At 45.2% G+C, this 24,846-nt stretch overlaps 1 long non-coding RNA gene across 3 annotated transcripts in view; it reads right to left on the reverse strand.

Annotated features, from left to right (window-relative positions):
• Positions 1–681: 681 nt before the first annotated feature.
• Positions 682–24,846, reverse strand: part of LOC148222703 (uncharacterized) — a 33,113-nt gene continuing 8,948 nt past the window's right edge. Inside the window, exons 2-3 of one of the 3 annotated variants that reach the window (XR_015805781.1) lie at positions 8,360–8,476; positions 682–1,513 (exon numbers count right to left, since the gene is read on the reverse strand). This is a non-coding gene — a long non-coding RNA (uncharacterized LOC148222703). Of the gene's footprint in view, positions 3,929–8,359; positions 8,530–24,846 lie in introns of all 3 variants that reach the window. The other 2 variants (XR_015805782.1, XR_015805783.1) reach the window with 2 other exon arrangements.

Raw genomic sequence — 24,846 nt, forward strand, 5'->3', positions numbered from 1 at the left:
CTTTGCCTCCACCCAGCTGAGAGCCCCGGTCCATCAAGCCAGAGGTTTAATTTGGGAAGAGGAATCATCATTGCAAAGCGCCAATGGCACTGGTGGCACAGCAGATGGGGCAGGGCCAGCACCTGCCAGCTCAGGAGGGCAATGGCACCATAACTCTTACAAGGCTTTAATACAGCCGAGATTCTTACATAAATATATTTTATAAATATATATAAATGAAAGATCAAATATGTCCTTCCCTTTTTCAATAGTTTTCCTCTTCATTTCTTAAAAAATGTTTTTGCTGCTGTCTTCCAAATAAAATCAGTTTATGAGAGACATCCCACACGTGTAAAATTCCTATGTCTATCAAATAAGAAGAAACAGATTTGAAGCACAAGTGGCTGTTGCCAGAGCAGCAGTAGCAGCACCACATAGGCTATTTATGTGTGAGCATAGAGAGATATTATTTTCCTGCACCGCCAGTCTTTTATCACTTTTGCTGCAGCAAAACTCTCACTGTCTTCCATTAAGAAAAGAGCAACAAATCCCACAAGATTTCACCAATTTAAAGTATCACTAGTAAAGTTTCTTCTAATTTAACTGTATGCTTTCTGTCTGTTTGCCCTCCAATAACCCCATCAGAAAACAGTTTCGTTAAATATCCAGAAATAGTAAGATCAGAAATAAAGAGGTAAATAATAGCAGGAAATAGCTGAAAAATTTATTGTTTACAATATACTCAGCATGTGGCAGGTATTAAAGGAGGTGCAGACTCAACATTGTCACATAATATCAGCACAAAGTAATTAGAAACAGAGAGGCCCGTGGAAAAATAAATACTCAATAATAGCTTGGATGTACCCAGCAGCAGGAAATGAGCTTCAGTGGTGGAGGGATCTGATGACACCAAATATAGACAAAAGTAAGAAGCAATTGTTTCTTTTTACAAAAACAAAGCAAAGGGTCCTTATTGGGCAGCTCAGAAGGGATCAAGTTACCTCCTCATTTTGTATTCATGTGAGTATAATATTTACATACACTCTACACTGGTATCTATTTTATTTATCCACTATTGAAGGGCTCTGGGGCTGTCCTGGTGGGGCTTGGCAGGGATTCATGTCAACACCATCCTATAGCTGCCCTGCAGACACAGGAATAATTCAATTCCCGTGGGATGTGCATTTTTGGCAAGGTGCTGGCATCAAGCTCCTTTTAGGCTTGCCTTGGCACTGCTGGCACTTGGCTGCTGTTTGAGCCCTAACTCACCCTGGAGCAATGCTGGGTGGGAGAAGTGGCCTGGGATAACTGGGACAGTGGCTGTAACATCCCCCAAATTGGATGCAGCTGGATCCCATGAAGTCTTCACGGAGGAGATTGAGGGATTGATTCCAAGGAGGTTTCTGTGACCACTCTGGGCCTGGAAACTTCCCTGAGCAGCATTTTGTACATGAATCCCTTTGGTCTGAGCATAAATAAACTCACAAAAGGAGCCAACAGCCGGGAAAGACTTTTCCATTGCTGTCCATCCATTCTGGATTAGAATGAGAAATTAAGAGAGAAATGCTTTAATGGATTATTAATAAATTTATTTTTTAAAAATTATATAGCTTAAGTATCAAGGCAGTTCAAACACCCCATCCCAGCAAGCATTAAAACATGATTTAAGCTTCAGATTCGTTGTATTGTTTTTGCTGGGGTTTAGTAGGGATTTTAGATGGGAGCATGGGACAACAGGAGATTTTTTCAGTGGACACTGTGGCTCAATCACTACACTGATGTTCCCTGCCCACCAACAGGATACTCTGGGCCCAACCTCCAGGTGCCAAAGCCCACAACAGCATCAGCATCTTCTTAATCGCTGGCACAGGGGACAGGGAGAGGACAGAAGGCACTGAATAATAAACACAGCAAAGTGCACAAACAGCAGAATTGAAAGCAAATGGCTAAAACTCTTCAGTTTGATACAGAAGAATAAAATGCTTCTAGGACCTATGCTGCCACAGAGTAAGGCTGGGGAGACCCCAGTTATCCCCCACTACTAGTCCAGGACAGATAAGGGAGTGTTCAGCCTTCCCTGTTCCCAACCTGATAACATTTTCCAGCAAAACTGCATTCATCAGTCTTCCTCCTTCCAGCTCATTTAGAAATTATTTACACTGTTGGCAGATAAGGGTCCTGAGATAGGGATGGTTTTGCTGACACAACAGGCTGGGAGCCATAAAGCCTCTGTGCTTCTGCCCCAGCAGCTGCTCCAGGGCTCTTCCTCCTGCTCCAGCCTGCCATGTGAGACCCCCAGCGTGTAAAGACCCTCCCCATGTCCCCAGTGCAATGGGGCACAGTGTGGGGCTGGCAGGAATAACTTGCAGAGCCTGTGGGTGGGCAGCAAGGGGCAGCTGAACTGGGGTGAGGAGCCTGAAGCCCATGGCAGGAAAAATTGTCTGTATCTCTATAAATATGGATAATTCCCAGGGAAAGTGCCCCTCAGGAGACAGGGGTCAGCAGCAGGTGCTGACAGTGCTGCCCCCCATCTGAGCTTGCACTGAGTACTCAAATTCCAAACTCCATTAGGATATCTCCATAATCACACACTGCAGCCACAGAAATGTAACTGAGTATTTGGTGTCAATCCTGAGCACCAGGGGCTGGGATGAGCTGGATGGTCCTTGGAGGTTAGCAGGGAGAGGAAATCTGCTTATCCTCAGTGACTTCTGACCTTCAAATCCACCCTGGAAAGATCAGGAGGGCTCTTTTCCTCTCTCCCCCAAACACAATAAAGAGGCACGAAACAAACAATGTTTTTGCAGGTGCAGAATTATCTGTTGGGAGAGTAAACTGTAGAGATTGTGCATTAAGCTGTGACTTTCCTGCTCACCTTTAGCAGGGAGCCTGTTTCCCACATCAGCCCAGTAACAAAAAAAAAAAAAAATAAAAAAATAAAAAAAAATCAAAGCCCATGAAACCAGGAACCAGACAAAACCCTGGTCTTTTGCTCCAGTGTATTTTGGGGATCTTGTCTGCCAGTGCCATTGGCAGAGGTGTCTCCCTGCCTCAGCTCTGATGCTCTTTGCCAGGGTGGGATTGCTGGACCAGTGCAGAAAGAAACCTCTGGGGAGGTTTTTGCTTGCAGGTCAAGCTGCTGCTGCTGTTGCTTGCCCGATTCCTCTGGGTGATTTGTATTACACACAGCCAAGTAAAAAGCGTTATGATTAAAGGAGTGTTTATGTGTGCTGTCCTGAGCTTTGCTGAGTCCCAGGAGCAGCTGGGATGCCCAATTCCCTTTAAAACAAATGGTACTCCTGTGCCAGCCCTTTCAAGATAGTTCTACAAATAGACCTTAGAGATATGAGCTCAAAAAATGAGTCTTCCAGGGTGGCTACATCCAGCACTGTTGCTCAGTGATGTGAGGGAAGATAGGAGTCAGAATCAGTGCTGCCATTAGGCCAGGATTGGACTGAAAGAGTGAACACGGGGTGCAATCAAAGTCATTCCCAGTTTGCCCATTTTTGACATTCCTGTTTGCAGGGAAATGTCTTGCTGAAACCCAAGGGCTGCTGCAGCATCATATCACCCTTGGTCTGGGCTGCAAATGAAGCAAGGTGGTGGTGAACTGGTCACAAACACCCCATGAGCTCTTGCTGAAGTGCTGGAGGGAATAATACCCCAGCAATGCACTTGGAGAGCTGCAGTGGGCAACCCACAGGAGGCAGCAATTTACCCAATTATTTTCCCAATACCTGGGACAGCTCTGTGGTTGATTCCTTTAATTTGAAATTCGCTGCACGAGTGTTTATCTGGACTTGGAAGCAGAGGTTAAGCAATGCTGCACTGATTTTTCATAAAACTTCCCCAGGGTGTGACAACGTATCAGATCCATTGCTCATGCCAGGGAGTGATAACAGGAGAGCTCGCTTCCAAAATGGAAATACAGCAGCAAACTCCATCTGAGCTGCACAGGGGAAAGATCAAGGCAGAATATCATATTTTGCCCCAAATAGCTGTAGCTGTGTTCTGCCCAGGACCCCCCACTGCAGGCAGGACATGACCCAAATGGCCCAGCTCCAGCCTGGGTGTGCAGCAGCAGCCAGGGGCTGAAGGTCCAGGCTGGATTGTGGGAATCAGGATTATTTTATGCTCTGTCACACAGTCTTGAAAGTAATCGGAAATCTGAGTTGAGTAATTAAAAGTTCTAAGGTGAATTCAAGATTATGGATAAGAGCTGCTGGCCCAGCTGTTGCACAACATTCTGGCTGGTGCACAATTCAGCTGCATTCCTTATCCATAACCAATTTTACCAATTTTACATTTCCCTGGGTATTTTTCTCAATGAACTTCAAGAATCAACATGTTAGCATGCTCATGCACATTCACATCCACTTGTACTTTCAGATTCCTCCTTTGCTCCTTTGGAAGGCAGTGCATTAATGTCACCATTTAGGTACTATTTACAGTAGCCAGAAGACCAAAAATTGAAGCTAAAATGCTTGAAGACCATACCAGCAATGTGACCACACTGTGATTCACTGGAGATGCAAAACAGCAACCAAACAGGCAAGTGAGAAGCAGAGCTGGGATGCAAGTCAGCATCCACATCATGAGGTGTGAGTCTATTGGCTGTGACAGCCCTGGCTGACACAGGCAGAACCACAACTACCCCATGCCAAGCCTTTAAAAACATGGAATCATCTGGAAGAGATGATTTAGGAAAGCTAGATCCCAAGTGAAGTTGGAAACTTGTAGTCCTGATCTGAGAAAAAAGCTCACTGAGAATAGGCTGATGGGATGCTCCAAATCACTTGCTCAAGTAGCTGCTCAAAGTTATTACATGTATGTGGAAGTGCACACTTAGTACAGGCCAGGAGCAAACAGTGGATTTCCAGAAACAAGAGTTGGGGGTCATTGTTGCCAAACTAGTTCTTGGTTGATTAGCCAAAATAAAAACATTCTTTAAAAACCCATTGATTTGGGTAAAATGTTTGCTGGGTCTGCAAGATTTTCTCCCATATCTGCTTCCATTAGCAGTTTATCTCAATGACTGGAAATTAGTATTTTAAGGACCCAGCAGATATGGGACTGAAGGTGACTCCTGGGAGCACAGAGGAGGAAAGGAAAGAATTGTGACCCAGAGAGGCTGCCCTGACTCCAGCTACATCCTGGCTGTCTGCTAGACTCAAATACCCAGCCAGAATAATGCATGGGGATTTTGTTGTCCTGTCTGGCAGACTAAATGCCTTGAAAAAGCCGCAATCAGGTCACACCAGTTCTGTTTGCCACCTCTCCAGCACAGACCTGCTGACATTCTGTGCCAGCTGCTGCCCAAAGGGGAGCACAGATGCCAGAAGATGCTTCATCACCTGCTGAGGCAGTTTTTGCATCCCTGCTGTTTGTTCACAGCCCCAGGACCAAGATTTTCACATGACAGTGACAACAAGCAGCCCTGGCTGGCGGGCAGCAGCCTCGAGGGCAGCACTCATTGGCTCTGCAGAGGACAAATTCTTGTTTCTGCCCACCCCAAAGTGATGCTGAGGCTTCCTCACACAGATCCGTGGCCATGCAGGGGGAGCTGTGTCCAGCAAACACCATCACATCCAGCCAGGAGCTTCTGGTTCCCCAAAGTCAGGGAAGATCCATCAAGAAATCCCCTTGACTTTGTTATGGGAAATAATTGACCACCAGCTTTTGTTCACAGTAGGGGTATCCAAAATACCATAATTTCATGAAAGAGATGAAAGAAATTCTTCCCTGTGAGGGTGGTGAGCCCTGGCACAGGGTGCCCAGAGAAGCTGTGGCTGCCCCTGGATCCCTGGAAGTGTCCAAGGCTGGATTGGACAGGGCTTGGAGCAACCTGGTCCAGTGGAAAGTGTCCCTGTAAGTGGCTGGAACAAAATGATCTTGAAGGTCCCTTCCAACCCAAACCCCTCTAGGATTCTATGATTTTACTCTCGTGCATCTCTCCTTTGATCCTGAATCAGAAGAACCAGGACAAATGAAAGCTGATCTCCAAACAGATGAAATTTCCTAATGACTCCCTTCAAGGTCTCTGCCAGCACAATTTAGATGGATGCATCAACACGTACAAACTAAAATGCACTGTGAATTAAGAAGCATTGCCTGATGAGGGAATATTTGCTGTAATTTGTTTTGCAGGCACTTAGCAAAAACAGAATAAGAAGAAATGAGGAGGGCACCCAACAAAGTAATATGAAAATGGAGGCTCTGGCAGCCTCTGAAATGCACACTTTTAATGCAATTAGAGCATGGAGAAGATTAAGGACCCTGGACACAAAGTAGCCAAACTCTAGTTTTGCTTTTTTCACACTGCTGCAGGTCTGAGCACAATCTGTTCCACAAGTGACTGGAAAATACATTACAGCTGTGAGGAAAATGGATTTTTCTTTTCTTCTAAACCTACTGTGAGATATGAATTGGGAATTCATTAGCTATCAGCTGCTGCAAAGTAACATTGTTCTTAAAATATTCTCCTGGTTCCAGAGGACCTTGGTTAACTGCAGACAGAGAACAGGGGTCTTTCATTTCATAAAATGTCCTGGGAAGGATCATTAGAAATTACTTACAGACTCCTTCAGAGGCCTTTTAATTTCCATTTGCAGACTCTAAGTGATGATAAAGCAGAAAGGCTTTAAGCTGGAGGAGGGTAGATTTATATTAGATATTGGGAAGAAGTTCTTCCCAGTGAGGGTTGGGAGGCCCTGGTACAGGATGCCCAGAGAAGCTGTGGCTGCCCCTGGATCCCTGGCAGTGTCCAAGGCTGGGTTGGATGGGGCTTGGAGAAACCTGGAATAGTGGAAAGTGTCCCTGCCCATGGCAGGGGGCTGGAACTGGATGAGCTTTAAAGTCTCTTCAAACCCGAACTATTCTCTGATTCCATGTGAACAGTGAATCTGCAGCTGTTGAATGGTGAAGGAGAGGGTGCCACAGGCTCTGCTGCTCACAGAGCCAGGACTGAAGAGCATTGGGCAAAGCAGGCTGTGGCTGTGGTTTATCCATGTCCCAACACCCTCCTGTAGGATGCTCAACAGCTTTAGACCAAGCAGCGTCGGTCCTTGGGACCTGTTCAGGTTCCTGCAGGTCCACTCAAGGTCCATTCGAGGACAGGCACAGCTGGGACACTGTCAGAGCTGTGGGGCCATTGCCCCAGATGTGTGTGCCCAGCTGGGCTGGGCTCCACCACTGCAACATCTGAACAAGGTTTTGGAGGTAGTGGGACCACCAAGATCCACCAGTGATGGACATAGGCAGCAGGGATGGGATGGGTATCCTGAAATTTTAAAGTCTTTGTGGTAGTGGAAGAGTTTGATTTCCATGGCCTCAGCAATATTTGATATCCTGCCAAGAAATCACTCACTGTGCTGATGGCTGCATTTCAACGAATGAGGAACAGTCCTGCTCCTCCAAGGTCTGCTCAGAGAACAGTGTGAGCCACTGAAGTGCCTATATATGTCTGTACATCTCTCTGCTCTGCCCAAAACTGGGGTATGCTCTGCCTTTGTGATCAGGTCCCAGCTGTGCTTTGATTCCAAAATGCCCAGGAGGACCAGGTCAGGCTTTGGCTCAGTGGGGTCTTATCCAGAGAGGCCAGGGGATGTGGTGGGCAGGCTTCCAACACCATCATCCAGCTCTAGTTAAACAGCCATGCCATGAAAGTGGATCCTGCAGGAGTAACTCCACACCACCAGAGTGGGAGCAGCTTTTGAAGTCAGCACTTATCACCTCAATCCATCACCTGCACAGTTAAACCTTTCTTCCCCCACAAAACAGCAGATGCCAACACAAACAGTATAACCCCCCCGATTCCCTGCTAATCATTGAACAAACTCACTACAAAGGCGACCCCAAGCCCTTGGGGAGCAGAGTGGGGACAGGGATGCATGGGGGATCTCAGAGGGGGAAGTCTGTGCTTGGGAATGGCTGTGCTGTGCTCTGCAAGGGAAGGAAACAGTGGCTGTCCCCCCTGACAGAGGCAAAGGTCCTCTGGTGTATCCCCCTGCCTGGCCTGCCCCCCTCCCACCACTCTTCTAACAGGTTTTGCACCCATTTTCCAGCATTGTTCCACATTTGGCATGGCAGTGATGCTCTCAGAGGGCTGCATTTGCTCAGGTTTCAAGAAAGTGAGGGCACAGGCAAGGAAATGGAGAGAGGCAAGAGCACCTCCTGCCTGAGGTCTCTGATGGCACTGGGGACACGATGGGAGCACTGGGGACCCATGGGGACCTGGGCAAGGAGAGGTGGCAGGGCAGGACAGAGGACCCAAGTAACCAGGCAGAGCACAAGCTGCCGGCTTGTCTGCTCATGGAACAATTGATTTTCAAGGGCTTTGAACGAAAACTTAGAGGGAGTAACACGATGGGTTTGCAAGTACCTCAGAGAGGAGCTGAAATCTCTTTTCTCCTGGCTGCAGGAACTTTGATTTTCCTTGAGGTTTAGAGGCCAAACATCTTCAATGTCCAGAACCTCTTGACAAGCAAAAAGCCACAGGCTGGGAAAAAGAAATGTGTGAGGTCTTCTTCAAAGCCAGAAATATCTTAAAATCTGTAAAGACAAGATCTTCTTGAACAAAAGAGTCACTCCCACCTCCACTGTCACTTACCTGACCTTTTCATTTGTCTGGAGAGCTGATAAAATTCACATGACAAGATATGCCTGAAGAAAAATCCTTGCTTACAGGTTTTTGGTAGAAAAAATATGCTTCCCCTCCAAAAAATTTGAATCCAAGCAATTAAAAAGAGGTTTCAAAAGAATACAAAAGCTATTTGAATTTTGGTTGTCCAGTTTTTCCATTTCATTCCAAAAGGAAAATATCTAAGTAAGATATTAACTCCTATCAGTATGGATATTTATTTCTGCTGGCATGGTACCTTCATGCCAGTCATTTGAAAGTGGTGGATAAATCCCTGCCTGGAGAGCTTACAGTGAGAAAAGTGAGAGCCTGAAGGAAGAACTGACAGCAGATAACAATAAAAACAACAATCACTTTTTCTTTTTTTTTCTCTGGAACTGACATTTTCCTGTGGAAATGTGAAATGAAAAATGTCTTGTTCACTGGGAAAGCAACTCAAGACAGGCATTCCCTGCCAAGGATCCATCCCACCCGCCCTGGAGCAGAGCAGGTAGAGGTGAGCCGAGCGTTCTGATGCTCAGCCACCTAGCCCAGCTCTGCTGCCTCTCTATCCCTTTTATCTTTCTTCCTATTTTTCTTCCTATTTCTACCACTCGCCTGGGGCTCTCCTCCCAGGAGAGCTAGTATTTTCCAGCAGCATGCTGATAGCTATTAAAGTCCCACCAGGCATCCCTGCCAGGAGCCGTCGGGGATGCTCCAGTGCTGGGACCATCTCGCTCCCCCTGCAGAGCTCTGTGCTGTCTCTGAGCTCTCTGAAACCCCAGCTCCAACCCCCTCGTGTGCTCGCAGCTTTCCTGCAAGGCTTTTCTCCAGATTCTTCCCCTGCTGCCCTTTGCCAGCGCTGGTTCAGTTTTCCCAGTGGTTTCACTTAGATGTAAAATGCTTCATTTCCCACCCTCTCCCAGTGCCAGGCTCCAGGGACCACCACCAGCGCTTCCCTCTGGGCCATTCTGCATCCCTAGCAATGAAGAACTGGAATAGTTTAAATTAAAACCATCTCCCTCATATGCATTCGTCAGCACCAGCCATGGCAGATGCTGCATCTCTCAACACATTCTGCAAAAGGAGAATCTCAGCAGCACCTTTGAGTCTCCAGATGCCAGCGCAGAGGTGTCTCCTCCTGCTCGCTGCCCTGGCCAAGAGGGATGATTGATTTTACAGCATCACAGCCAGATTGGCTGTCACAGACAACAGCTCTGGGGAAGACTTCCCTGGCGACTCCTTGGGAGCTTTGAAAGATCCGTAGTAATTATTTTTCCTTAAGAAAACAGATGAATTAATCCTTCTGCTGAGGTTGCGGTTAGTTTTCCTAAAACTGGTGTTTTCAGAAGATTTCAGAAAGCAAACAAGGCTGCCTAGCACCATTTTTCAAAATCATTCCCAGTCTTGTAGTTCAAACACTCCATCACATTTCCAGAAGAAAACAGATCAGATTTCTGAAGTGCTCAGTGGGTAGCTGCTGCCTGCTACAAAACTGGGGACGTTGTCTTGTGCACCAAAAGAGAGCAGCAGATTTGGCACAGATCTCACACATCTGAGATGGATGCCAAATACATGCTCTCCCTGAGTTCTAGCTGCATTCTCTTTTCTGAAATGATTCATTTATAGCCTTCAAATATGAAATGCAGATAATCCAGGAGAGAAAACAGGGGAATCCAGCAATGGATGTGGTTCGTGTGCACAGTCATGCTAACAACACCCTGCTCTAAGCCCCAGGAAAAGATGTGAAAACCCTAAACTTTGCAACACGGACACCTCATGACACAGCTAAGAAGATTTGGTAAAGGGATTTGATGAGGCAGCCAAGGAAAAACCCTATTTTTTCTGGTGGAATTGCCTTCTGTGAAAGGCACCAGAGAAGTAGCTCTCAGAAAATTCACTCCCATTTCATATAATTTGCTGTAAATTAGTTTCATCAGTGACAATTAAGCAGAAATGCCACCTGAAAGACCCCTAGCCTTTGAATGTCAGACTTGGACATCAGGAATGCAGATGGCTCTTCTCTGCAACTGCTCTGCAGATAATCACAGAACCATCAAATGTTTTGGGTTGGAAGGGACCTTAAAGACCATCTGATTCCAACCCCCTATTTCCCCTAGACCAGTTGGTCAATTTAACAGTCAAACCTTCTTTTCTGTGGCTATACATAAATAACCCCCAGTTAAAAATCAGTTTATTTATCAAGCTCCTCTGTATGACTTTACAAACACATTTGGCAGGGGAGGTTATGATCATGTTAAAATCCATGGAGATTTGCTCAGCAGCCCCACACAGCAGCATTTCACCTACTGAGCAAAGATCAACTGGGACAGGTGATCAGGATCCTGACTGGGTCTTGGTTTATGGATTTAATAATTTTTTACCTGAAATAAGAGAGCACAACTTTATGAGATTAGACAATTTTGGCTTACTTAGCTGAAAAAAAGGCAGGTTGAGAGAGGATACAACTGCTGTTTATAAGTAAATAAGGAATATCACAGCAGGAAAAGAAAGTAATTAGGCTAACAACTCCTAGTTAGAACTAGTGGGAATGAGCTGGCCATAAATTATTCAGGATAGAAATGAGAAGTTTCACCCCATTAAAGAAATCTTCATAACAACATCAATTCTTGCCTCCAGTTAGTCTAAAATACGGAGATAGAAGGGGGGGCAGAGGGGAGAACTTACCAGAATTTCTTTCTGAAAGGGCAGAATGGCGGCAGCAGCAGAAGGGAAAAAGCCTCTTTACACAGAGCAGCAAATAAACAACCACAATCCAACACAAATATCCACACTACAGATTAACTAACAGTCTTGGGGGAGAAATGGCCAACATCCCTGGCTCCTCTTGGTTTATGATTTCTGTATTATTGCCATTAAGAACCTTCTTGGCATTTTATAGGATGGTCTGAATGCAAATTACAGGAAGGTCAGTGTAAAAACACATTTGTTAAATAAACTAGTGTTTTCTTATACTTCCTTATGATAAGAAATGTCTCTGTGGATCTTTAATGAGACAGCACAGTGGCCCTTGTTTAAACCCAGGGTCAGGGCATGAGAAAGACTGGGCTGACTAATTGCAGTCTGAGTCTTATTTAACTGCCCAAAATAGAAGGAAATACTTGGGGAATGAAGAGTTCATTAGTATTTTCTTGCTGTCACTGTCTTGAAAGCAAGCAGTGATGGTGACCTGTGATCTTCTGACCAGAGAAAATTCATAGAAAGCTAAAAATAAGCATAATTGTCAGGTGGAGGATAGTTTTGAGCAACACCCCTTCTGCTATAGTGATGTGGGCATGACATTGTCCCCTCCCAGGACAGAGGGGACAACCTCCTCACTCCCAGAGGCATTGACAGACACATCTCTCCTTGATCTCCAGCATCTCAGGGACAGCCACCACCAACCTGCAATACATTCCCCAGCTGGTCAGTTGCAATTCCTTGGACTTGCAATTTGTCTTCAATTGTAGCACTCATCAAAGCTGTTTATAGCCATTAATTCTCCCAAAGCCCTCACAAGGCTGTAACACCCAGCAAAAAGCGAAGCAGGCAGAGATTAACTGATCAGCACAGGGTATGTCACAGCTCAGCAGGAGGAGCCCTGTCCAGATCACTGCTGCTTTATAGCAAAAAAATAAAAGGAAAATCACGACAGGCTAGGCATGGAGTCTGTGCTCTGTCCAAGTGCTGAGTGCCAGGCTCTGCTGTGCCACCAGCCCACGGGCAGTCAGCATCACTGCCTCACAGGGGGACACTGCAAAAAGGCAGAGGTGCAACATGAGATGGGAAAATCCATCTCCAAAGTTTGGGACTCACTCTGCCTCTTTCTGAGGTGATTTGTTCCTAATAAGTGCTAGCAACCAGTTCCTGGTTTGGTCCTGACAAGTAACTGTGATCCTTTGGGTGTCCCTAAGGACCTGGGGTGTCCCTGGGCACTCTCTCCTTATCACCACCACGAGCTCTCCTCTAAAACCAGGTCCCACCAGGTGAGTCCACCAACTTCTACACACAGAAAACACAGATTTCTGGAAAACCAGATTTCTCTACAGCCATCCCAAACCTTTTCCACTTTAGCCCTCTCAAATTTAGAGTGCCAGGGTCACAGGGCATGTCCCATTCCCACCTGCCACTGATGCTCGATCCTGGAACTTTCACTGATGATAAATCCCTGTTTATATACGTGGATCATCCTTTAATGAGCTGCCAGGTTTCAGCCCCAGTCTGGGGTCATCCAGGTCTGGTTAAGCACAAATTTGGCAGAGCCACCTTCATCCACTCGATGTCAGAGCTGGCCCATGGAAACGCCAGGCTTGCTTAGCTCAACACATCCCTTATCAACAAGGACACCCCTCACTGTGCTTTCTGTTCCTCTTGCCTAAACAAGAAACATTTCTGTGCGAGCCAGGGGCTGTGCCTGGGAAAGGCAATCCCAGCCCGGAGATAACACAGATACAGCTGCCTTTGTTCCCTGGGAAATCTGCCGATGGGAGGGAGGGTCTCACACAGGGGAGCTGCTCCTTGGGGCCATCCCAAGTGATGCTGCAGATTGTTTGATACAGCGTGGGCCAGGCTGGCTTTCCCAGAGTGCTGGAGCAGTGAGGCTGCAGGGACTCAGAGTTTCGTGCAGCTCCAGGCAGGGTTTATGTCGGGAAGAGGCACTAAGGGCGGGCTGCAGACACGGGGATGGCAGGAGGAGAACAGCCAAGCTCGGTGATATCACAGCTCTGAGTCATTAGCTACGACTCAGAGCTCTAGCCTGGGTAAGAGACAAGGGGTTGTAAATAGATACCATGAATAAATAAATGCTAGGAGAAAAAGGAGTTTCGATTTTACTGTGGAGGCGACTGTTGATTAACTATTTCACAGCGTGGTCTATACTGAGGGATGTATCTGAACACCAAAATCCTTAAATAGTTTCCCTGCCAAGCGTGGGCTGCCAAGGAACCTTGAACTGCTCAGCAGAGATCTCATCCCCCTCCAAGTCTTTCATGCCCTGATGCTGCCCAGCATCTCTCAGGGCTGGGGTTGAATGGTTTTCCACACCAGAGAAAGCAAAGACACACATATGTTGACAGGAGCTAATTAGTTCTGCAAATACACCCTCCTTCTGAAAATATCCAAAATTATTAGGGATTTTTCATAGCTAAATGGTTTTGACAGGCTTTTCAAAATGATGGAAATCTGTTTAACTGAGGAGTAAACACATTCATGCAGATCCAAGGACAGAAGGCTGAGGATGCATCCTCAAGATGAGCTCCTCTGCAAACTCAGACCCTGAAAGTTCCAGAACCCAACAAGGAACAATAAAGGAGTAAATAATAAAAGTAATAATCCATAGAGCAAAATGCTGCATTTGCTCTCTGTAACAGCCCTGGTGCCCAGCCTGCTGTGCCATGGTAGCTGAGCATGATTTCTGCTAAACACACACATCTCTCCCTCCTTAGGTATCACACGCCGTGACGTCCTCTCCAAATCATTTTCCCTGAGCATTGCTTAGCAACTCATTTCTGGTTATCTAACTCCTAAGCAGTTCATCCTAATGACCATGCTGGGTTTTTCTTTTTCTTTCTTTCTCTTTTTTTTTTTTTTCTTTTTTCTTTTCAGCTCTTCCCATGCTGTTTCTTCTAGTAAGGAACTGCAAGTGGCAGCAATTTCAGAGTTCTGGGCAGGGAAGGACATGGTGCCTGCTCTCCTTGCTGAGAGTGGGGACCTGCAGGATGCTCCTGACAGCCAGCTCATCTCAAAACACACAAAAAGCCCCACTCTCCTTTAAGGCTTTTCCTCTGCATCTCTCCATCTTGAAATATCCAATCTTTTAAATCTTTTTTTTAAAATTGTTTGAGCACTAAATGCCAAAACATCCCTTGCTGGTGGTATCAAAGGTTTCAAAATGAGATTTCTCTGGCTGATGTCCCCACACAGCCCAAGGTGCTGGAAGAGCTGCCCTGCAGTGCAGGCAGCAGGTCTGCCACCTTCCACCTCTGAGGAAAGTTTGCATGACAAGCTTCTGCATTTTTCCATTCTATACCAGGCATTAATTAATGTGCACAGCAAATTATGCTGGAGAATTGTGTGAGGAGAGACTGTCATCCAAAACAGAAGGAAAAGTAGGAGATGTCTGTAATTACATGCATTTATTCCATCAAAGTGTGCTTCTGGTCAGATCATTAACTGCAAAGCACCACTCAGAGTGCAATCTAATATTTGGAGGAGTCAAACGTCTCCTGCCTTCTCGTGCCAGACGAATATTTCAGCTCCTGCATCAATCTCTCTTTCACCTTTCTTGTCTGCAGTGACAAGTCCCTTTTCATGGCTTGTAGCATCTTGCCAGTTTCCTCAGGCAGAAAATTTCCCTCTCTGAGTCACTGTAGAATTTCTCAGGCTGTAGAGCAGCCAAAGCCTCCCCCCTCTTTCCAACTCCCTGTACAATTTGACAAAATCTTTGCCCCAGCCTGAGGACAGAACTGCAGCCCCATAAATAGCCTAAACATCAGGGGATGTCTGCTAAACCCTGTGCTTTGCAAGCTGCAGGTGAATTTTTATCTACAGAGGTATGTGCACAGGCCAAGGCAGGTCCTGGGGGCTGTGACCACCATTTGCTGATGGACATCTTACTTAGTGGCCTGCAGGTGTAGAGGGCAGAGTTGTGGCTGCAGACAGATCAAATGTTGAATTCCAGGATGGATCTAGGAAGCTCTGAAACAGATCATCTCCATCCTGAACCTCAGAGTTTACACACAAAGCTGTTAAAATTCTATTTCACTGGGACAAACAGATAAAAACAAACCCCACTTATTTTAGAATGACCCTCCCTAAATCCCACAGGGTTGTGGTAGAGGAAGGCTGACTTTTCTGGGCAGGAAAATTGTGGCATCAAGCAAGCAAGGGCTATGCCAGAACTTCCACCCTGCCCAGTGAGTGACCTGCTCCAGCCTGGGCAGCCTCAGCATCCCAGGGGAGCCTGTAGTGTGCAATAATAATTCTTTTAGTGTAAACCCAGTGGCACATGGCTGATAAAATAGTGTTAGGAAATTCCACACAGCCCAGCACCACATGACTTGAGTGATGAAAGCTGAAGATTTCCTTCCTGTGCATGATCTGGCTCCACTGTGGCATTAAAATCAGGGCATAACATGGAAAGGAGGGTGAGGGGACTTGGCAGATCACACTCCAACAGCAGCAGCTGCTGGTCCTTCCCTGCCCAGCCTTGACCTGCAGCATTGTTTAGAGGGGAATGATTCCTGGGCAGGATCTGGGGCCCATTGGCTGTGCAATCTGACGTAAATGACTTGGTTTTCTTGTTTCCAATACACCAGCTTCTTGTATATATCAGAGATATTTTGAAGATGAAAGTAAGAGAAAGGAACCTTGGGGAATATAAGGAGTTTGGTACCCACTTCCCACTAATACTTAAATATAGCTGGCATCTGGAGAGAACAGAACAGAGAAAAACAGCTAAAATTTATCTAAAATTATCCCTTCCTCATTTAAATAGCATCCTTCTTGGGTTTGGTGGGTTTTTTGTTTTGGTTAGGGTTTTTTTGTTTTGGTTTGGGGTTTTTTTTGTGCAGGTACCTTACAGCAGTGCCCATATCACCCTGGTTGGCAGCAAACACAAGGTCACAGCCTGTTCTGGGCTACAAACACTAACCCCTAGAGAAGGAGGCCAAAATACAGGTCAAAAGCTGCAGCCATTTGGTGAGTAGCTGCAGTTTGTGGCTATTTCAGCTAATAAAATTGTAATCCTCTCAATGACTGGTCCAAAAATAGGTTTTGATTTTGGAGAGAGACAAAAAAGCATTTAGGCTGCTCCTGGGGTCGTTCCCTGCCCTGCAGCTTCACTCTACTTTCCAAAATAAGGAGCCTTGCCGTCAATGCATGGCTGCAAAAGCTCGGCTGGAAGGTAATTAGGGCAGGACATAAATATGCATAGTGGGCATGGTCCCGTGCCGCCAGGGGCATTTTGGGACAAGGCATCTTTTAGTACAGAAATATGACTGCAATCTCTCGGATCTGCAGCTTAATGTAATAAGGCCTCTCTCAGGCAGAGCGCTGGCAGATGTGCAGCAGCTAAATGGGTTTTGCAGCCTGAAGCAGCCACCAAACAGCCAAAGGGAAAAGTAAATTTCCCTCCAGCACCCAGGGACTGGGGGGCAGCAGCAGAGCCCAGCCTGGGAGGCTGGAGTGGCTCAGGGAGCATCAGTGATCCCGTCTCTTGTTCCCACGCCTTCTAGATGAGGTTCCCTGCCCATTTCAAGGCAAGGCTGTCCCTCCTTTTCACCATCATCTGCTCTGGCAGAAAAAGTAGAGTGAAAAAGTAGAGTGAAAAAGCCTTACCCTGATGAATTTATTTTAAATTTCTGCAAATGAAGTAAATTCCAGCAGGATGAAGAACACAAAACAAGCCCTGAGCACAGAAGATGTTTCAGGATCACAGAACGTCCAGTGTGTGCAGACCCCAAACACAGACCCTGCACCTCCAGATGCCCCTGCTTTACCAGGCAATGAAACACCCAGACCTGTGTTTCACCCTTCTCATTGCCTCAGGCTTGAGAATGGCTTGGCCAGTTTAAGGTCAGGAAAGGATTTAATGCAAGCAAAGAGTATCTTAGAGAGACTCTGAAAATAATAGCAACAGCATTATCCAAAAATGCTATATTCATTAACTGCTTAAATGATACAATAGTGTAATAATTTATTTTAACTGTGAGCTGTAGCACAGTGCCTAGATTGCCAAGTCAATACATCTTTTCCAGTCTCAAAAGAACCCTGTCTACAGTAGCTATTGGCACCAGCACAGAACTGAAGACTGATAATGCAGCTGTTAAGAGACTCCCCATGGACAGCCCATTCCTGAGAGTGTTCAGGTTGGATGGGGCTCTGAGCAGCCTGGTCTGCTTGAAGGTGTCCCTGCCCATGGCAGGGGGTGGAATGAGATGTTCTTTGAGGTTCCTGCCAACCCAAACTCCTCTGATTCTATATTCCATCCCCTCTCAACACTATCCAGCTTTTGCATTTTAATTGGGGCCCATGAGCACAGGGAGTTGGGTGTTTCACTCCTGATGTTCAAAGCAGGCATTTCTCAGCCACACCACTGAAAAGGGAACCTGGAAGCTGCCAGTATTTCTAGAGACACTGAAATGAGCAAAGGGGGATGGAGAGGGCAAAGAGCTACATCCCATGCAAGGAAAGCTAAGCAAGAGCAGCAGCAGCTGCTTCCTGACAGTGGGTACAGAATAATGACATATAAAACTACATTTCCAGCCAGTGTGGGGCACCAAGTAGAGAAGACACACTTCAGATGGTGAATAAGAACCTCCTCCATCTCTTTCTCTTGTTTTTCTCTAATAAAATTGTTTTCTCTGAGCACTGCAGAGGTTACAAGCACAGCCACACTTCAATGCAAGTTCCTCACCTACCCAGGCACAGAGGGGCTACTTGCCAGCTAGTTTTTCAGGTCCCTTTGTGAGTCTAATTAAAGCTTGCCATTTTTTTAATGTGAGAAGAAGAGCTGCTAATTAACTGCTGAAAATTATACGGAGGATCCAATATCTGCTGTGCAGCTACCTAAGTGCTCATCAGCTTCCTAGAGTGAGGGAAGCAGAGATAACAGAAGGGATGGGAAAAATAAATTCAACAACTTTTGTAAACAGTGGTGGATTGGAAATGCCTTTAACCTGAATTTTACAAGAACCAATAATAAAAAAATACATCTCTATATAAAGATTGGATATCTACAGTAGAGTGCTCTCTCTTTGCATCCTTTCCAAATGCACAGGGGACCATTTCCATTTGTCCTGATTCCCCTGCAACTCTTTTTCATAAAAATGAATAAGAAAAAAAGAAATCAGATGCTAAAACACTTCTAGTTCCCTGCTCCTTCAATGTGTGACAGGTCCTGACATGGAGGAAGAGAAAACGTGTTTAGATGAAACTTTATATGATGTGAGAGCCATCCTGTTTGCAAGTAATCTTGAAATCCTGGGACTAGGAGTCTTTATTTCTGATTCAAGGGATTATTTAGTAAAAAGATCCCTGTGGGAGTATAGGAAACACTCCCAAAATCCCTGTGGAGCACAGGACAATGTGCCATGGCAACTGGCCCCTAAAATTGTGCTGCATTTATATGATTTGTGTTAATTTGTCATCTTAAATGGACCTGGCCACCAGGAGAGGATGGGGTCAGGAGGTGGCTAATAGCACATGAAGTGCTGTTGCATTTCAGGGAGAGCTGCAGCCAGGCTGGGAGGTGCTTTTAATTAAGATATAACCTAAAAAGGCTTTTCTTGATGAAATGCCAAAAGCAGAAGCACTAGAGAATGAAGCAAGTGATTTGGGCAGATGTCTAACCAATGGAAATGATTTCATGAATTGCCCTAAAACCAGCAACAAAGCTACTGAGATGTTTGCAGATATCAGCAAAAAGGATGATTGCACTAAAATCCTGGTTTTTCTTTTCCCTTGCCTCTGGTGACCCTTCTGGAAATCCCTTTGCAGCCTCCCCTGCAGCCTGAAGAACCAGAGCTACCAACAAAGCTCCTTCTTGCCCCTTGGAGAGGAGCCACTGCTGTGCAGGCTGCTCCTTGCTGCCAGCCTTCCCTTCAGATGTTTCCTGGTGCTCCTTGGGGCACATTTCACAGCAGCTTTGAATAACAAAAATTAGAAAATCTGACCATGGCTAACAAATAATTTCTGACTGAGCAGCAACATGATCAATCCACCCCACCCCTCTGTAACTCCAAGAGAAACCCAGATGAGTTCCTATGGGGACACTTGCCATGGGTTCTCCTCTAGGAGCCCAGGGCTCATCTTCCAAGGCCAAAGAAAGCCTTTTCCTACTCATGGCTTAGCTGGAGGGATTAAACACGTTCAGCTGGCTTCAGCTGTGGTTTCTGAGCTGTTACATGTTGTTTGTGCTTTGCCCACTAAGTGGAGCTGGGGACTCTCCCATCCTTCCCCTCCCGGGATGGTGGCAATGGTTTCTTTCCCTCCCTGGACCAAGGGACAGGTTATCTGCTGGCAGTTCTCACTGACAGACACTGGTGATGCCACATCACTCACATTTGAGGTTCCCCCTCCCTGTTTCTACAGAGAGATTGAGTTTTTGAACCCAACTGATGAAGCCTTGGGCAGGACAGGAACACCCACACCTTCAGAAGGTGAGGGATGATAGAACTTCCTCCTTCAACACTTTCCTGCTTCAGCTTTTTTCACAAATTCCACTAATTCACCTCTCAAATATCTACAGGTACTGACAGAAATGTCTATTAACACAGAGAGTTTTCAGGAACCTCCTCATAGCATGGTCCCCTGCTGTTTTTTACACCTGTTTTATATAAACCACCCAAAAATACCAATAGATTATCCAGCAGGTCAGCAACAAAAATATTCCCATCCTTTGCCATGAAGATCAATTCAACATTAAAACAAACGATTTGTTTTGCTAGAGACCATCCAGCACCTGCACAAGTTTATACATTCCCAGCAAAATTTCCCTGGGAGTCTGGGAAAGCAGCTGACGAGGGATGAATTCATCCTCACGCCACCACCTTTCCTGCCCAAGATCACGTCAGAAATAACCTCAGTGGAGAACAGAGCACGTCTCTAGGGAAAATAGAGGACGTGGAAATAAACCAGGGTAAAATTACAGCTTTACAAAACTCATTGCATTACCCTGCAATGGAAGGATAATTAGGAAATTGGTTTTGTACTAATGATTCATATCTAGCTGGGCAGGAGCTATGTCAGGAACACGACTTTAATTTAACCTAATACTGCAGTACAAAACATGGTTGGCAATATTTCTATGCCCAGATCCTCCCAGTGTTGCTGCCTCTCCTCTCCCACCCCTTCTCTCCAAATCACTGTCCCAGACACGAACATTTGGAGACTACCTGCACAGCCCAAATAGCAGCCAATTTTCCTTAATGTTCTTGCAATGAGGCAGGTTCAATCTGAAATTGCTGGGCGGGTGGGATTATTTCCCATGAACCTGATTATGATTTCTGAGAGTCAATTTATTACCAAATGATCTTCTAATTGGTGATGTTGAATAAAATCCATGAGATCACTGAAACCTTATCCTGAGACTGGTCCACATGGTGCTCCTACTGGGAAGTCTTTAAAAAAAACCTCTGAATGTCACACTCTTGGAAGCCAAGATTTTAGGATATGTTCAAACCTTCCTATTCAACTATAACGAACTTCTCCCTGTGTTAAAGGAAATTATTCCATTCAAACCATGTCAGCATATTGTCAGTGTTGCCTGGAATTATCATAACTTGCAAAAACGGTGTATTTATGCAGCATATTTACAAGCGTTTTTCTTTGCAGACAAAAAGTATCTGCCTGACAAAAATTTACAATTTCTCATGAAAGCATTATCCATGGAAACCATATTACTGATATGCAATGAGACACAAATGTCACCCACCACTTCACAATAATCTGTGGATGAGGAGTAGATTGATGTACAGTTCTTCAGTTTGTGGAAAAAAATGTCTACAAGTTTTTTCAGTGATCATCCTACATTTATGTGGCAAACAATGAGTTCTCTTTAGTGTGTAATTAATTTAATTAATATAGAAGTATTTAGTGAATGGTAGATTTCGTCTTCCCCCTTTTTCTTTGCATCCTAGACTTCAGAACAACTCCATATCTCTTTCAAATTTATAATGGGAGCTTCTGTCTCAATAGTGGCCTCAAGGCATAAGAATATGAATTTTACGTACTAATATAAAGTAAAATAAGAAACATCCTGTTAGTCAATTCCTTTTAATCTAAGAAAAGAGAAAAGGATTTCATAGCATGAAAAATTTTCTAATATATTGAACCATATTGCCATTATTGCTTTATTGCCTGTTATCACAGGGCTCTTATCAGCACATCCTCTTGGTAAACGAATAAACCCTTTTACAGCACAGCTCTGGCACAAATGCTAAGCATGGGGTGGGACAATGGAGACAGGGGATGCCCCTGAGGACCCCACCAGCAGGAGCTCATCCATGTGGGCAGCACTGCTGTCCTTGGAGGCTCTGCACAAAGCAAAGAGATTTGGTGATTTAAAGACAAACAGGACCATGCCCAACTCCTACATCCTTCCCCATTCCAGCCAAAACCACAGAAGGAGCTGGTGCCACACCAACCTCTGCTGGGGGACACAGAGGGGACCCCCAGAGCTGGTTCTGCTCCTGGGCACCAGTGCAGAGAAGCACCAGGAATTTATTGGGGAGAATTTGCCTTTGAGGGATTATTTCAGTGTCTCACTCCAGAGAGGACTTCACACATTACTGAGTTAAAACACTTAATAAACACTGATGAGAGTGTCACAATATGCAAATGCACTGCTGGTGGGGGTGGGCTGTGTTTTGGTGAATATATGTGAGAAAGAAACATTTGCTGACCCTTCCAAGATGCCTGAATGGGATCTTCCCAGTTAAATCTCTGCCTCTTTTACTCATACATATAAAACCAAAACACAGGTCAAAACTTTCACTGTGAAGCCAGTTCTGTGCCAAATGACTGAAAAATCATTTCACTGCATCAGTTTCCTAATTATTTACAGGCAGACTGGTGTTACCTTTCCTGTTAGATAGGGTTCCCATAGCAACATTACTTTTATCACATAAGAGGATTTACCAGATTAAAACAGACGCCTTCAGGTAATTAAAATACATGAAATTTCTTTGTTATTTACATTTCTGCTAGTGAAGAACCACAATACTCAATTCAAACCAGGATGTTGAGGATCTTTGCGACCGAACAAACAAGAAATAAAGCTGTCAGTGTTTGTCTAGTACAAAATGGGGACATGCCAGCTGCAGGAGGCATTGCACACAAAAAGCCTCCCAGTCTGGAGCATGCAATGCTGAGAAGAGCAGGCTGTGCAACCTGGTATTTGCATTTGGAGGCAGTGCCAGAAGGTTGGGATGAATGGCCTGGTTTATTTTCTGGAGAGTCAGTTTTCAAGAGAAGACATAATGCTTTGGATGTGTAAGAGCTGGTGTCCTCTGCTGAATGGTGGTGAGGGGTGGATTTGAAGGTGGTCACCTGTTTTCCAGGTGATTTCAGCTGGACATGGTCTTTGCCACCTCTGCCTTGAAGGTGTCAGACCTCCAGCTTATTAGAGACTGGGCAAAACTCATTCTTCCCAAAACTGCAAAATTTGAGCTCCAGATACAAGAGCTCAAGGATCAAAAACCAATGGATCTAATAATTTCCATCTTTCTCCAAAGGTGAATTTTGGGTTTTGCTAAAGGGACATCCCTTAGCATTTCCAGAGGCTCTCTCCCATCTTTACACTTGTGATGCTCCTAGATGCCCCAGCCTGTTGCAGGTGGAGGCAGAGTTCAATGTCTCCTGTAAGGTGATGGGGATTGGAGCAGCTCTGAGATTTCTAGAGTTGGAGAAAAAGAAAGAAAAGAGGAGTGAAAGTCAGATCTGGAAAAAAACCAGCCTTTCTTTGGGAGATGAAGGGCATTTTGCACAAGGGAGTTACTTTTGCTGATGCTGTGGCCATCAGGTAGGTACTGGGAGGTTGGAAGCAGGTGTTTGTCCCTATCCTGGGGAACAGAGACTTAGCCAGTGAAAGCACTTTGGTTAGAGGGCTGAAAGAAGCTGCACATCAGTAACAGTGAGGACAGGTCATCCAGAAAGCTGAGTCTCAAGCTGCTTCACTGTGAAACTACATCCCACACCACAGTATATTTGCATGGCTTCCAGTAAACTGAACTGCAGAAACTCCCTCTTGAATTAAATCTGTCATCAGTGTATTTTAAGATCTTTGTTTCTAATTAATTTCAATTTGAGTGACTTCTGTGGAAATTTTTCTTGTTTGAAAGTATTGGGAGTATTAAATTCAATGTTGTTCTTCACTGTGTGCTGAACTACACCACTTATTTACTCCACAGATGAAGTCTGGAGGAGTGAGGACTTAAATCACTCCGTGTAGGAGGCAACTTCAACTTTAACAGCAGAGGCAGTTCAGACTTCCAGCCTTCTTCATGCCTACTTTGAGAGCTTCAGCAGGAATTTGGTGCATGCTGCCTAACCCTTGGCAAGCCTTGACTCCTCCCAGCAGCCACCTCTGCACAGACCAGAGGTGGATCAAAGCAAAAAGACATTTAAATGCAGACAAGGGTGTCCTCATCATTTTCTCTGAGTCTCATAACAGTTTCTCATAGGGATGAGCAGAGCAGCTCACCCTCTCAGAAGTGAGATCTGCATTCCCCACAATCCACACAGAGCCACCATACTGAGTCACATTTCAAGCTTCTTTGCCAGACATTGTAACTAGGAACTTTTTTCTTCAGTTATGAAAGTAGAGCTAAGTTCCATTATTTAGTGTTACACACAATGTCCAGCTTTGCATGACATGGAACTGCAATTAAAACCTGACTGCTCTGACAACAAGCAGAAAAGAGTAACTTGTAACTGGAACTATACCAAGCCCTGGAAGTGCAGTTTAGCCCCTGGAAATCCAATCTAATGCTGTCTCTGATGTTTCCATTGCAAATAGCTCATGAAGCCCATATGTGACATCGTTGTGGCCTTGCAGTGTTGTTTTAATTGTCCTGTTGTGTCATCAAAAAGATGTATTTGTTTTCAGGAAGATGAAATGGAAATAATTTTTAATGAAAAATGAGTACAGAAGTGATTACACAGAAGGAAATTAAACCAAGACTGTTATGCCTGGCAAGTCTCCTCTACCCTTTGAATAATCTGGTTAACTCTTGATTAAAAAAAACATAAAGAACTGGAAGACAGGACAGTGCCCATGAAGCAAAGCTGTAAGCCCAGCCAACACCCTTCACTCAGCTGGGAAAAATGTTGATTTGGGGTTATTTGGAGCAGATTTAGGTGCCTCCACGGAGTTTTAATGAGCTGACACAGCAGAATAGCCCAGTGGGCTGCTCTGCTGCTCCTTGCAAGAGCCTTGGGTTTGCACTGACTGAACTCTTTGTGGTGAATCACCAATTCCTGAGTGCTGCAGATTAAACCTAGCACCAAAGGAAATGGCTCACATGGCAAGATGGCAGCCCATGGCCTCAGGTGACCACCTGAACTCATAAAAGATTTCTAAATGAACAGAAAGGGACACGATGCTGCATTTGGAGGATGATGAGGATGTTCAGTTCCTCATTGCTGTAAGACCTGTGGCTCATCCATAAATCCTCTGAGCAGGCTCTAACAACTTTTCACTCTCTTACAGCAGTGTTATATAAATGCCCAGCAGCTCCAACCAGATATGA

Source organism: Sturnus vulgaris, chromosome 10 (assembly GCF_052056855.1).
Source record: "Sturnus vulgaris isolate bStuVul1 chromosome 10, bStuVul1.hap1, whole genome shotgun sequence".
Lineage (NCBI taxonomy): Eukaryota > Metazoa > Chordata > Aves > Passeriformes > Sturnidae > Sturnus > Sturnus vulgaris.